Source organism: Rhodamnia argentea, chromosome 1, assembly GCF_020921035.1.
Source record: "Rhodamnia argentea isolate NSW1041297 chromosome 1, ASM2092103v1, whole genome shotgun sequence".
Classification (NCBI taxonomy): Eukaryota; Viridiplantae; Streptophyta; class Magnoliopsida; order Myrtales; family Myrtaceae; genus Rhodamnia; species Rhodamnia argentea.
Window position 1 is genome coordinate 14,454,354 of NC_063150.1, and position 11,561 is coordinate 14,465,914.

An 11,561-nucleotide genomic window follows, 5' to 3' on the forward strand; every position below is an offset into this window, starting at 1 on the left:
ATAGTAGAAAAATCAGTAAAAGAGGAGTTTTATTACCTGATATGTGCGAGCCGCATGACAAGAACACTTTGAAGCTTAATGTTGATGATTCTTGGGCGTAAAGGCTGCTATTGCTGGATTATGTTGTAATTCTCATGGGGTTGTTGTCGCTGGCTTCACGATGAGGATGAGAGCAACGTCGGTCTTGGAGGAGGAAGACTTAGCCATGCGTGAGGCTTTGAAGCTTTTGTCAGGGAACTCCCAACTCAGGGCACACACGACAACAATTTTGCTCTAGAAATTAGTTTTTGGCCAAAAGTTGATTTTTCTATTTCTGTTTCTGAGCAAAAGTCGATTTTTCTACTTTTGAAAAGAAGTCTTTTTTTTTACCTTTTCAAGTAGCCCCAAAACTATTTTTGGAGCAAAAATAGTTTTAGAAATACAAAAATGAAGTTGCATAATCAAACAGATTTCTGCTGCGGAAATTGTGTATACAAACGGATTTCTGCTCCGCATTTGGAGCAGAAATCCATTTGGTAAAGTAATTTATGAAGTAGAAATCTGTTTGGTTAAGCAACATTACATTTTTACTTCTGAAGCAAATTTCTACTTATAAGTTATTTTTGAGCCAATTCTAGAAGTTAAAAAAAGTTACTTTCCTTTTAGAAGTATAAATCTCTCAACATCAATATCTCATTCACTTTAATTTGTGAAGACCTAAATTTTCGCCAGTTGGATTATTAAGTGAAACAGATAAATCAGGCAAGGATTAATGGTGATTATGACTTGGGATTGGTGGTGGTTATTATTTTATAGATGTCAATGTTAATAGATCAAATAGCTTCGTTCGTGCGAAAGTTTGTTTGCAAATTAGACCATGAAGCCCCAAGAACCGACCAACCCTCTTTGCCGCCTCAAGAGGGAGCTTATTCTTTCTCCTCCCTCACTTTTCTCTCTTGTGGATAGCCCAAGAACTCTCTCATTCCGATTTTCTCTTGCCGAAAGCCCCCTCTCGCTCTCGTTCAAGCGTTAGTGACACCTCGGCACGTTGACAACGAACTTTTGAGTCTTCAATCTCCAATGACAGCCCTTAACGCCGCGGATATCCCTCTCGCTTGCCTTGGATCAACACGGCACACCGAAGGAGGAAAGGACGGTTTGGGCTCGTTCGGATGGCAAATCGAGCTCCGTTTTCTTTATGCATGATCCTAAGGCAGGTACTCATCTAACCTTACCTTTAGATGGCTCAATTAACATTCATATCATCAATTTTGAAAATGGGTATGATGGAGGAAAATCGGCTTGTATGTCGGAGAAGATGGGCCTAAATGGGCGATCCGTCACTTGATCTAGCATCTTTACGTCTTGGCTAAGCTAATTCCATGGTCTAATCGCTTTGTTTACTGTTAATTTGAGGTGAATTGAAATTAGCCAACGGTGGGTGTTTAAACATGAAACAAGGGAGGAAGAAATGGTCAGAGCTTGTTCTAGTGACAATTCGAGTTCCGTCTCCTCGAGCATAGGATCGGAGGTAAGTAGAACCTCTAACCCTTTCCACTAGATTAATGATTTGCTCACCGATTGGCTGTGGTGACGCCTTTTGTTTTTGAGTATGCCAGGTGAAGTTCGGTTTGTATGACGATGGAATCTCCTTTGCATGTGGGTTCTGCTTGCTAAATTATGATCGCATGGCTTTGGGTAGGCAAGATCTATGTGCCGGTAATCTTGTTTGTCGTTGAGACGGTATAAATTTGGGTGGTTTTGTTTTTGAGTGTTTGGCCCGAGGTCGTAGGTTGCTTGTAGCATGCTTGGTGTTGTGGGTGTGGTTGCACGTTGTAGTTTTGGCTTAATCATGTGATGAATAGATAGTTTAGTCGATTGGCTTAGAAAGTTCCTACTCGCCGAACTTCGACTCACTCGCGTTGATTTAACCCTTTTCGAGATAAGTTTCCCATTTGAGAAGTAGTAGACATGGATGGTGGTTTGGAGCACGCCCATGGCGATGATGGATAGCACTCTGGAGTAGTTTTTCCTTTGTAATCCTCCCACTGTATTTTTGTGTGTTTGATATAAAAACAGGATGTAATCAAATGGATATCTATTATATAAAATCTGGTGTTCTTGTTATGCGTGGCTTATGTATGCTATTTAATGTGTGTTGTACATGATGTTAAACTCTATTAAGGCCATACCACTTCGGGAGGCATGTCTGCCGATAGTTTTACATGCACTTATATTTGATGTATGGCCGCCGATTGTCTTTAGATTGTTAAGCTTCAGCATGCATCCTTTGTGATATGAACAATATTAGATTAAAGCAGAGTTCATTAGTAATAAGTACGGCAGACGACCTAGGACGTTACATCGGTCTATTTTCATATTTAACACCTCTATCTCCCAACTACACCTCCGCCATCACCGTCCACTGCCTCTAACCGCTGGCCACAGCCGACGGTCGACCTCCGTTGGGCGTCGCCACCCCCTAGGCATCGCCGCCCCGGCGTTGTCGCCCTCTGCCGGCCTCCAACAGCCGCCGCGACTATTGCCGGGAGTTGTTGCCCACCAACATAAGGTCGCCATCGCCCCTCGCTTGTTGCCCGCCCCCGGCCGATCGTTGCCCCCACACGATGGCCGTCGCGACCACCGCCGGCCACTATCACCGCTATCGGGTTGTTGTCTCTGGTTGTGGGGGCAAAAATAAGAATAAATTTTATTTTTTAAAAAGTAAATAATATCTTACAATAATAAAAATTATTTTTTAAAGAAATTTGAAAATTTTTTAAAGTATAAATTTTTTGGACGCCGACAATAATTTTTCATGGAAGATATTGTGTTAATAATGTTCCGTAAATAGAGAATTTCAACCTTTACCAAACGAATTTTTGTTCCAAAAGTAGAAATTTTGTCTTGTTATCAAACTTTTTTCTTTGATCAGAAATTAACTTCTAGAGCAGAAGTAGAAAAATTAATTTCTGACTAGAAGTTAATTTCTGAAGCAAAAATGTTGCCTTGCCCGCCCTTAGTTGCCAAGTGCAAGTCTGGTCTTCTAAGTGATAAGCGACCCCATATATATTGGGGAGTTCATATTAGGAAATGACTTCAGCCCATGGGTCCTTCGGAATTTAATTGAAGAGTGCAAGAGTCCCTCTCGGTTGAAAGGTGTAGTAGTGGTTTATTGTCCGTGAGGAGCGAATTATTGTGTGGATTGGATTGTAAAATCCCATCGTCTAGGGTCTCTCCCTTCTAACTAGCTGTTTAAGCCTCCCAGCCCCTTTTGGATATGTTATGTTTGGATCCTAGTCATCATTGTGCTACTATCTTTGTCAATTAAATAAAATTGATTCATTTCGTCCCAAAAAAAAAAAAAAAAAAAATCAAAACAAGCAACGGGCAAATCCAGTGTTGGTTGACCAAAAATTTAAACATCAAACATGAATCCAAATGTCGAAAGCATGCAAACAAGCTCGAACAGATTTGGTCCAAATGATCGAAACAATCAATACACCTTGTACATAACAAACCGCAACCGAATGTTAATGAAAAAGAGCGAATGAATCCAATTTAACACGGGCGAGGTTTTTTTTTTTTTTTGGGTCGACAACACGGGGTGAGTTTGGGTACAACAAAAATAGAGGGTAAATTCTACCCCAAATATGACAATTGTGTTCCAATCAATCAAAATAACATGCACAACTCCTCCCCCTCCCACCCAACAATCTCTCTCTTTTCCCTTTAGAGTTCTGACACCGACTGTAGCATTCCTTTGGAGAAAGCGAGGCACCTTTCTCTCTTCTCGTCCTCTCACCCTCCCTTTCCGTCCCTCTACCACTCTGCCTTCCCATCTTCAAGAAATTTACCTCGGCTTTTCTCTCTTACTCTATTTTGTGAGTGAATAAATTCTACATCTAATCTTTGGTAAACGTAGATACTAGTTCGACTATTCTTTCCGTCGACGACCATCGAAGAAGATGTTTGTGAAGTGACTCCATAACCTCTTAGAGAATATGCCGCTCTCCCCCTCCAATTTATATTTAGGTTGAGATATGGGGGTTTTATTCTCCCGAACTAAATCTAGATATAAATCTGCATAGTGTGCTTCGTTTTATGTTTTCTAATATTTGTAAGCGGTTCTTTAGGATTTGCTAGGCTTGAAATCCTTCTATGTATGTCTTGAGTATTATTTTGCTTAATGAATGAAAATTTTCTAATTAACTATAACTCAAAGCAACATTCAAATTATAATTTACATTGAATCAACATACTATTCAACCACAATTAAAATTTGAGTCCAACCAAATATTTAAACAATCATCATACCACTCCAATCATCAATCAACATGACAATCCGTTCAACATGATGATCAACCCGTGTGTCATATTCTAATGAAGATATTGCTTTATCCGAGGAATTATTCAACCCACATCCAATTTCAACCAGCGTTCTATCGTTGCCGGGATTAAGATTATCCACATGAAATTTCAATTAGCTTATGTCGATCATGCTAGACATCAATGTGCAAAACAATAAAAATGTACTAAATACACGACTCTCGAATTCATAACAAAAACATGGTTTTTGATGCATGAGTGCCCTCTTGAAACCGACGGAGCTGGTTTTGTCAAATGGAATTTTGAAGAATTCCTTTTTTCTATACTTTGAAAACATGTAATAGAAATAAATAAACGTGTATTGGGCCGCGGTTCACGGATTGATGCCCTTCTCTTTAGCCCTTCCTGCGAATCACCTTGGCATATGGATATGAAGTCGGCTTATTTAATAGGATATTTCTAAAATAAAAGCAAATAATAACTTCAATGGGGTGACCACGTATTATGGCTGTCAAAAAGCATAATTACGTATGAAACGAGCTCGTCCAAACTTCTACAAAACCAAGCTTGTTCTCCTTCCGTATCCTCCCTTTGATTATGTTGATGTTGTCTTGAATTCCATGAAGATATGTCAATATATTCTTAAAGATTTGAGGAATAATCACTAAAGATTTATTAGTTAGTTTCCTAAACTGATAAGATCTTTAGGGATACCAATCTGAATATTTTACTTACATAGCATTGTACCTTGTATCTTTGTACGCTCTCAAAATAAGAAATCGGACTCTCTCTCTTTCTCCATGGACTTGGGTAGATTTTCGCCGAACCACGTATATCTCTGTGTTCTTGATTATTCTTGTTTTGTACTTTTCATCTCATCTAGTTAGGGTATTCTTCCGCTCAACAATTAGTATCAGAGCAATCTAGGTTCTTCGTTCTTATATTACGACTTTTGAATAGATGGCTAGAAAAGGTTTGACCATTCGATTCGATATCGAATGATTCATTAGGAAAAATAATTTTACACTATGGTGGAGAAGGATGAAGGATCTGTTGATTCAACGGGGTTTATCAAAGGTTATTTTGGAGAGTTCGAACAAGTCGGCCACCATCACCGATGATGATTGTGCCGACATGGAGGAGAGGGTGTGCAGCGCAATCCGATCGACGGATGATGCCCTTCAATACGTTGCAAAAATCCATTCCGCTCCGGAAGTATGGCTCAAACTTGAGTGTATCTACATGACGAAATCTCTTATGAACAAGTTGCTCTTAAAGAAGAGGCTGTATTCGCTTTAGATGAGTGAAGGAGAAGATATATTTGAACACCTCAACGTGTTCAATTAGATGATTAGTAAACTTATAAGCTTGAGGTAAAGTTCGAGGATGTAGACGTAGCGCTTCTACTTTTAGCGTCGATGCCAGATTTGTTTGACCACTTGATGACTACGCTCCTTTATGGCAATGAAACCCTAGAGATTGAAGAGGTGACTATTGCCCTAATTTCAAACGACACCTAAAAAATGGCAAGTAGTTCCAAATCTTTGGGAGAGGGACTCTTTGGGAAGGAGAAAAGCAGTCAAGGAAGAGGAAGATCAACGGATCGAGCATTAAACCGTAGGGGTCAATCAAAATCCAAGGGGAGGTTTAAAGGAAAATACTATGGGTGTGATGGGGAAGGGCATACCATGAGATTCTGTCCAAATAAGAAAGAGAAAAAGAAGAAGAGCTCGGATGAACTAAGTGTAGCTGACATCATTGAGACTAATGATTATGACATCTTGTCTATATCGTTGGGGGAAAGTCACCTTCATTCGTGGATTTTGGACTTCGAATGCACTTATCATAAGTGCCCTCATCGAGAAGCCTTCGATGAGTACAAGGCATATGATGGTGGTTCAATTCTCATGAGGAATGACACTTCGTGCAAGGCTATGGGAGTTGGAACCGTGAAAATTAGGATGTTTGATGGCATGATGAGAACCCTAGCGGATGTGCATCATGTACCAGGTTTAAGGAAGAATCTAATTTCATTAGGAGCACTTGAATCTATTGGGTGCAAGTACTCGGCTTAAGGTGGAGTGTTGAAGGTGATAAAGGGAGCTCTGGTTGTTCTAAAGGGACGGAAGCACGAGAACCTATATCGACTTATAGGAATCACGGTGCATGGTGGAGTATCTATATCTAGGGATGCTAACCCATAGATAGATAACACATATCTATGGCATATACATCTTGGGCATATGGGGGAAAGCGGATTGATGGAGCTTCACAAGAGGAATGCACTCCGAGGTATGAAACATGCAAATTAGATTTCTGCAAATTTTTTGTGCTTGGAAAACAAGGCGGAGTACGGCTCAAGGTTGCAACTCATACAAGCAAGGGTGTGCTCAAGTATGTACATACGGATGTGTGGGGTCCTTCGTCGGTAAAGCCAAAAGGTGGGAAGGAATACCTCGTGACATTCATTGACGATTTCTCTCGGAAAGTTTGGGTCATGCGACACAAAAGTGAGGTCTTTGCAAGTTCAAAGAATGGAAAGTCGAAGTTGAGACTTCAATGGGGAAGAACCTTAAGTGCATGAGATCGGACAATGAAGGAGAGTACAAATCGATATCGTTCATGGAGTTTTGTAAGAATGAATGGATTAGATGTCACTTCATAGTTCCGAATACGCCCCAACAGAATGGCGTAGCGGAAAGGATGAACCGGATCTTATTAGAGAGAGCTTGGAGCATGAGGCTTCATGCTGAACTAAGCAAGGAATTTTGGGCAGAAGCCATTTTTATAGCATGTTATCATGTGAATCGGTCTCCATCAACTACAATTGAATGCAAAATTTCCGAAGAGGTATGGACTAGTAAAACTATCGATTATGTTAATTTAAGAATATTTAGTTGTCTTGCTTTTGAACATGTGTAGAGTTTGAAGCGCTCTCGGTTAGATCCAAAGTCAAAACAACACACATTTGTCGGTTACGAGAAAGGAGTGAAAGGCTAAAAATAATGGGATCCAAGTGAGAGGAAAGTTCTAATGAGCAAGGACGTTATGTTCAATGAATCCGCAATGTTGAAGTCAAGCTGCATGCCACATGCGGCTACTAAAGAAGAGAGTAATAAATCTATCGTTAAGGTGGAGCTTGAACCCGGAGAATCTGCAGAGAATGACGAATCATCCAATGAAGCTTTGGAAGTTAAGAAACGGTAGAAGTTCCTCATACCATTACAACCGGTCAAGGAAGGTCGTGCGGTCGAGGAAGGTCCACTCTCAAAGCACTGTAGATATACGGTTTTGAGGACATGGTTGCTTATGCTTTTACCATAGGCTCCGACGATCCAAGCTCCTATCATGATGTTTTCAAAAGTGATTACAAAGAACGGTAGATGATTGTTGTGATGGAGGAGATGCGGTCGTTGCAAAAGAATCGGACGTGGCAACTTGCGAAGAAGCCCGGGGATCGGAAATTCATTGGCTGCAAATGAGTTCTTCGAAGAAAAGAAGCAGCAAGAGACAAAGAGCAAGAGAGATACGAGGCCCGACTTGTCACTAAGGCTATGCACGGAAGGAGGGGATTGATTACATTGAAATATTTTTCCCAAATGTAAAACACACGTCAATTCGTGTTTTACTAGCTATGGTAGCCATGTATGACTTAGAGCTCTAGCAGCTAGATGTGAAAACGGCATTTCTTCATGGTGAATTGGAGGAGAAAATTTACATGGTGAATTGAGGCTATGGAATAAAATGTTTGATTCTTTTATGTTTCGTATTGGCTACATGAGGAGTGTGTATGATTCTTGTGTCTACTACAGAGTTTTGGATGATAAGTCGCTTATTCCGTCGATGCTCTATGTCAATGATATGTTGATTGCTACAAGAAAAATGAGGGACATCATTTCACTAAAATCTTAGTTAAGCAATGAGTTTGAAATGAAGCATCTTGGTGCTACAAAGAGGATCCTTGGCATGGAAATCCTTTGAGATAGACATGCAAGTAAGCTTTGGTTAAATCGGAAGAAATATGTCGAGAAGATTTTGGAGCGGTTCAACATGAGAAAAGCTAACCGGTTTGCACACCTTTAGCAAATCACTTCAAATTATCCAAGAAACAATGTCTTAGTTCACATGAGTAGGTTGTAAAGATGTCTCTAGTACCCTGTGCCAGCGCAATAGAGAGCCTTATGTATGCTAAAGTGCAATATGTCTCGCGAAGAATCAAGTGTTTCATTCCGGAACGGAACATATTGAAGTTTGGTACCACAAGATTCGAGAATTTATGGAAAATGGGAGCATTGTTTTAGAGAAAATCGATACTAAAGATAATCCTGCGGATGTGCTCATAAAGACCGTTACTACGAAGAAGTTCAAGTCCCGCACGAACTTGATTTCTCTCACTTATCATTGAAGTTGATGGCCGGTGCGGGCATATATTTACGAAGGTACGGTGGAGATTGAGATATATTCATTTTCTTGATTCGAGTGGAAGCTTGTGATTTATTCAAGCCAAAGTTGGGAGTGAATCTCTAGAGCCTACGAGCCGAATCTTTTATGTCTCTCAATAGCTGAGTAGTTCCTTTAGTTCCTTATACTATTGTACTAGTAGGGCTTGCCTATTTTCCTCCAATAGTCAACTTCACTTTCCTCCACTCGCCTGAATTATGAGGAGTTATTATACCGAATCCCAGATCCTTATAATATAGTAGGGCCCCCCTTAACCCATCGCGAACTTCGTTCACTGCGTGATAAAAATATAAAGTATAGCTTTTACACATGAACAGAACGAGCCGGAGCGAAGGAGAGATTGTACCACTTGAATTCCACGAAGAAATGTTAATATATTCCTGAGGATATGAGGGATAATCACTAAAAGTCTATTAGTTAGTTTTCTAAAGCGATAAGATTTTTAGGAATACCAATCTGAGTATTTTATTTATTAAGTGTTGTACCTTGTATCTTTATACGCATTCAAAATAAGAAATCTCTCTCTCTCTCTCTCTCTTGTAGATATAGGCGGATTTTCGCCGAACCACGTACATCTCTGTGTTCTTAATTATTCTTGTTTTTTACTTTTCATCTCATCTAGTTATGGTATTCTTCTGCTCAACATATTATTCATGTCAATTGGCCAGGAAATTATTGAAGGAATCTAGTGCTTGTTCTAAAACGAATTTAGACCGTTGAATCCGATAATTTGTAAGGTCGAAATTTCTCTTTCTAACGACACAATTACGAGTACACCTACCGTGATTCCCAATAATTTGTAAGGTCGAAATTTGTTGAAAGCCTTGTGATCCACATGCCTGAAGCCCTGAACTGGCAGCGATGCAGCTTTTTTGCTCCGACCAGACTCCAAGTTGAAGGGAGAGCCACGTGATTATGGAGATCGATCCAAACATACTTTTGAAGAAGACGACAACGTAGATAATTAGTGAAGGGCAAAAGCGATTGCGGGAGAAGTTGCATCCTTAAATTGCAAAAGTTCATCAGTGGTCCTCGCTCATAATTGTCATGATATTCCTGTCACCGATCACTTCAGTACATTCGTTCCACCACATATATAAACGAGGCTTGAGTTGTTTCCACCACATTCATTTCTGTAAATGGATAGACTTCACGATGACGACATGTCCGGTCGAAATAATAACGTAAGACGACAATTTAATAGCTTTTGAGCATAGATGACCGGAAAAAGTTGGGGAATTGTATTGAACAGAATTCGTAACACGCCATATGAAAATTTTAGGGTAGAAGCACACTTGAAATTGGTCAGGCAGTTGGTGACTGAGGTCGGCGACTCGATCATGGTGTTGGACCTCATGGGGCTGTCGTAACCGGTGTGAACTGGACCTCGGCTGGCGACGGTGCTGGACCTGTTGCTGGCAGAGTGTGGCCGGAAGAAGGCAAGGAGTTTCGGGCTTGATGCTTTATTTAATTTAAAGAAAATATAAAGGACTTCTAACAACAAGCGTAATATCGTCGCTAAGGTTTTATTTGTTTCACCAAAATTGAATTTTTTTTAAATGATCGGTTGTACCACTTATAAAAATAAATGAACGAAAAATAATTTTATCGTTCGCGAAAATGGTTAGACATAAATTGTTATGAATAATGAAAATAATCTTCATAAATTAATTATCTAAAGCAATGCAAGCGATTATTTTTAGGAGAATATATTTCAAATCATACATTTTTTGCGAGCCAAACGCACCCTAAAACTAATTTTTTTTTTATCGCAAACGAAATTATAACCTAGATAAGCCAAGGAAAGCTTGAAAATTGCAATGTAGGCAACATAACACCAATCATGCATCTAGAATCCCAAAATCTAGTGGTAAAAAACCAATTGTGCCATTCGATGGTACTTTTAGTGGTGAATTTAATTTTTCCACTAGAAGTGAATCAAATCCTAAGTGTAATTGCGTATCTCCATTAGCTTCTCCAGTTCGGTTGGTGGACAGTATCGACGCGAGTCAACAGATGACGACGTTGGAACAAAGCTTGAAAAAAAATGAAAAACGAATGTGGTCTTTTTTTTTTTGGGGTACTATATGTGGTGGCTCATTTGCTATCTCAATATTTTACACGTGTTGACACCGAAAATCGGCTTGGGAACATCAAAGTTAGATGGGAACGTATAACCATTGTAAGTCGCACGAGGACAAATGCGTACTAGACAACCCCTGAATAGTAAGGAGCAACGTTTAAGATTTACACTAAACTTCTTAGTAAAGTTTGGTTTGTCTACGTCAGTATATCTTGAACGCATCATCATGCAATGGCAGTGTCCAGTGCTACAAAATTTCTCTGGTAGCAAAAGCTTTTTGATCTCCAACCCACATGACTCGGCCTAGTTTTCATGATATACTGCATAGAGCACCATATTTCTTCTCTTTATGTGGATGATATGATAAAAGAAAATATGGCGACGACATTACGGGGATCAAACGACTTATCTCCTTATCATTACAACCTTAAGTAGTACAACCTTTGAGAAGAAGGATCTTGGCAACTAAGGCTTGGGAATACAACATGCCTCACGGGGTGGAGGTGATCAACGGATGGTCGGCGGCTCATTCGGCTCATCCAAGCCCCCTAGGCTCGAGAGGTAAATGGACTGACTTGAGCAATGCTCTTACATGAGAAACCCCAGCCCCCGCATTTTTTGCCTGAGTAGGAACGAAGATTATTATATGAACTAGGAAAATGTCCGTGCGTTGAACGGGTTTGAGACTATGCTTGTTAGATTATCCTAA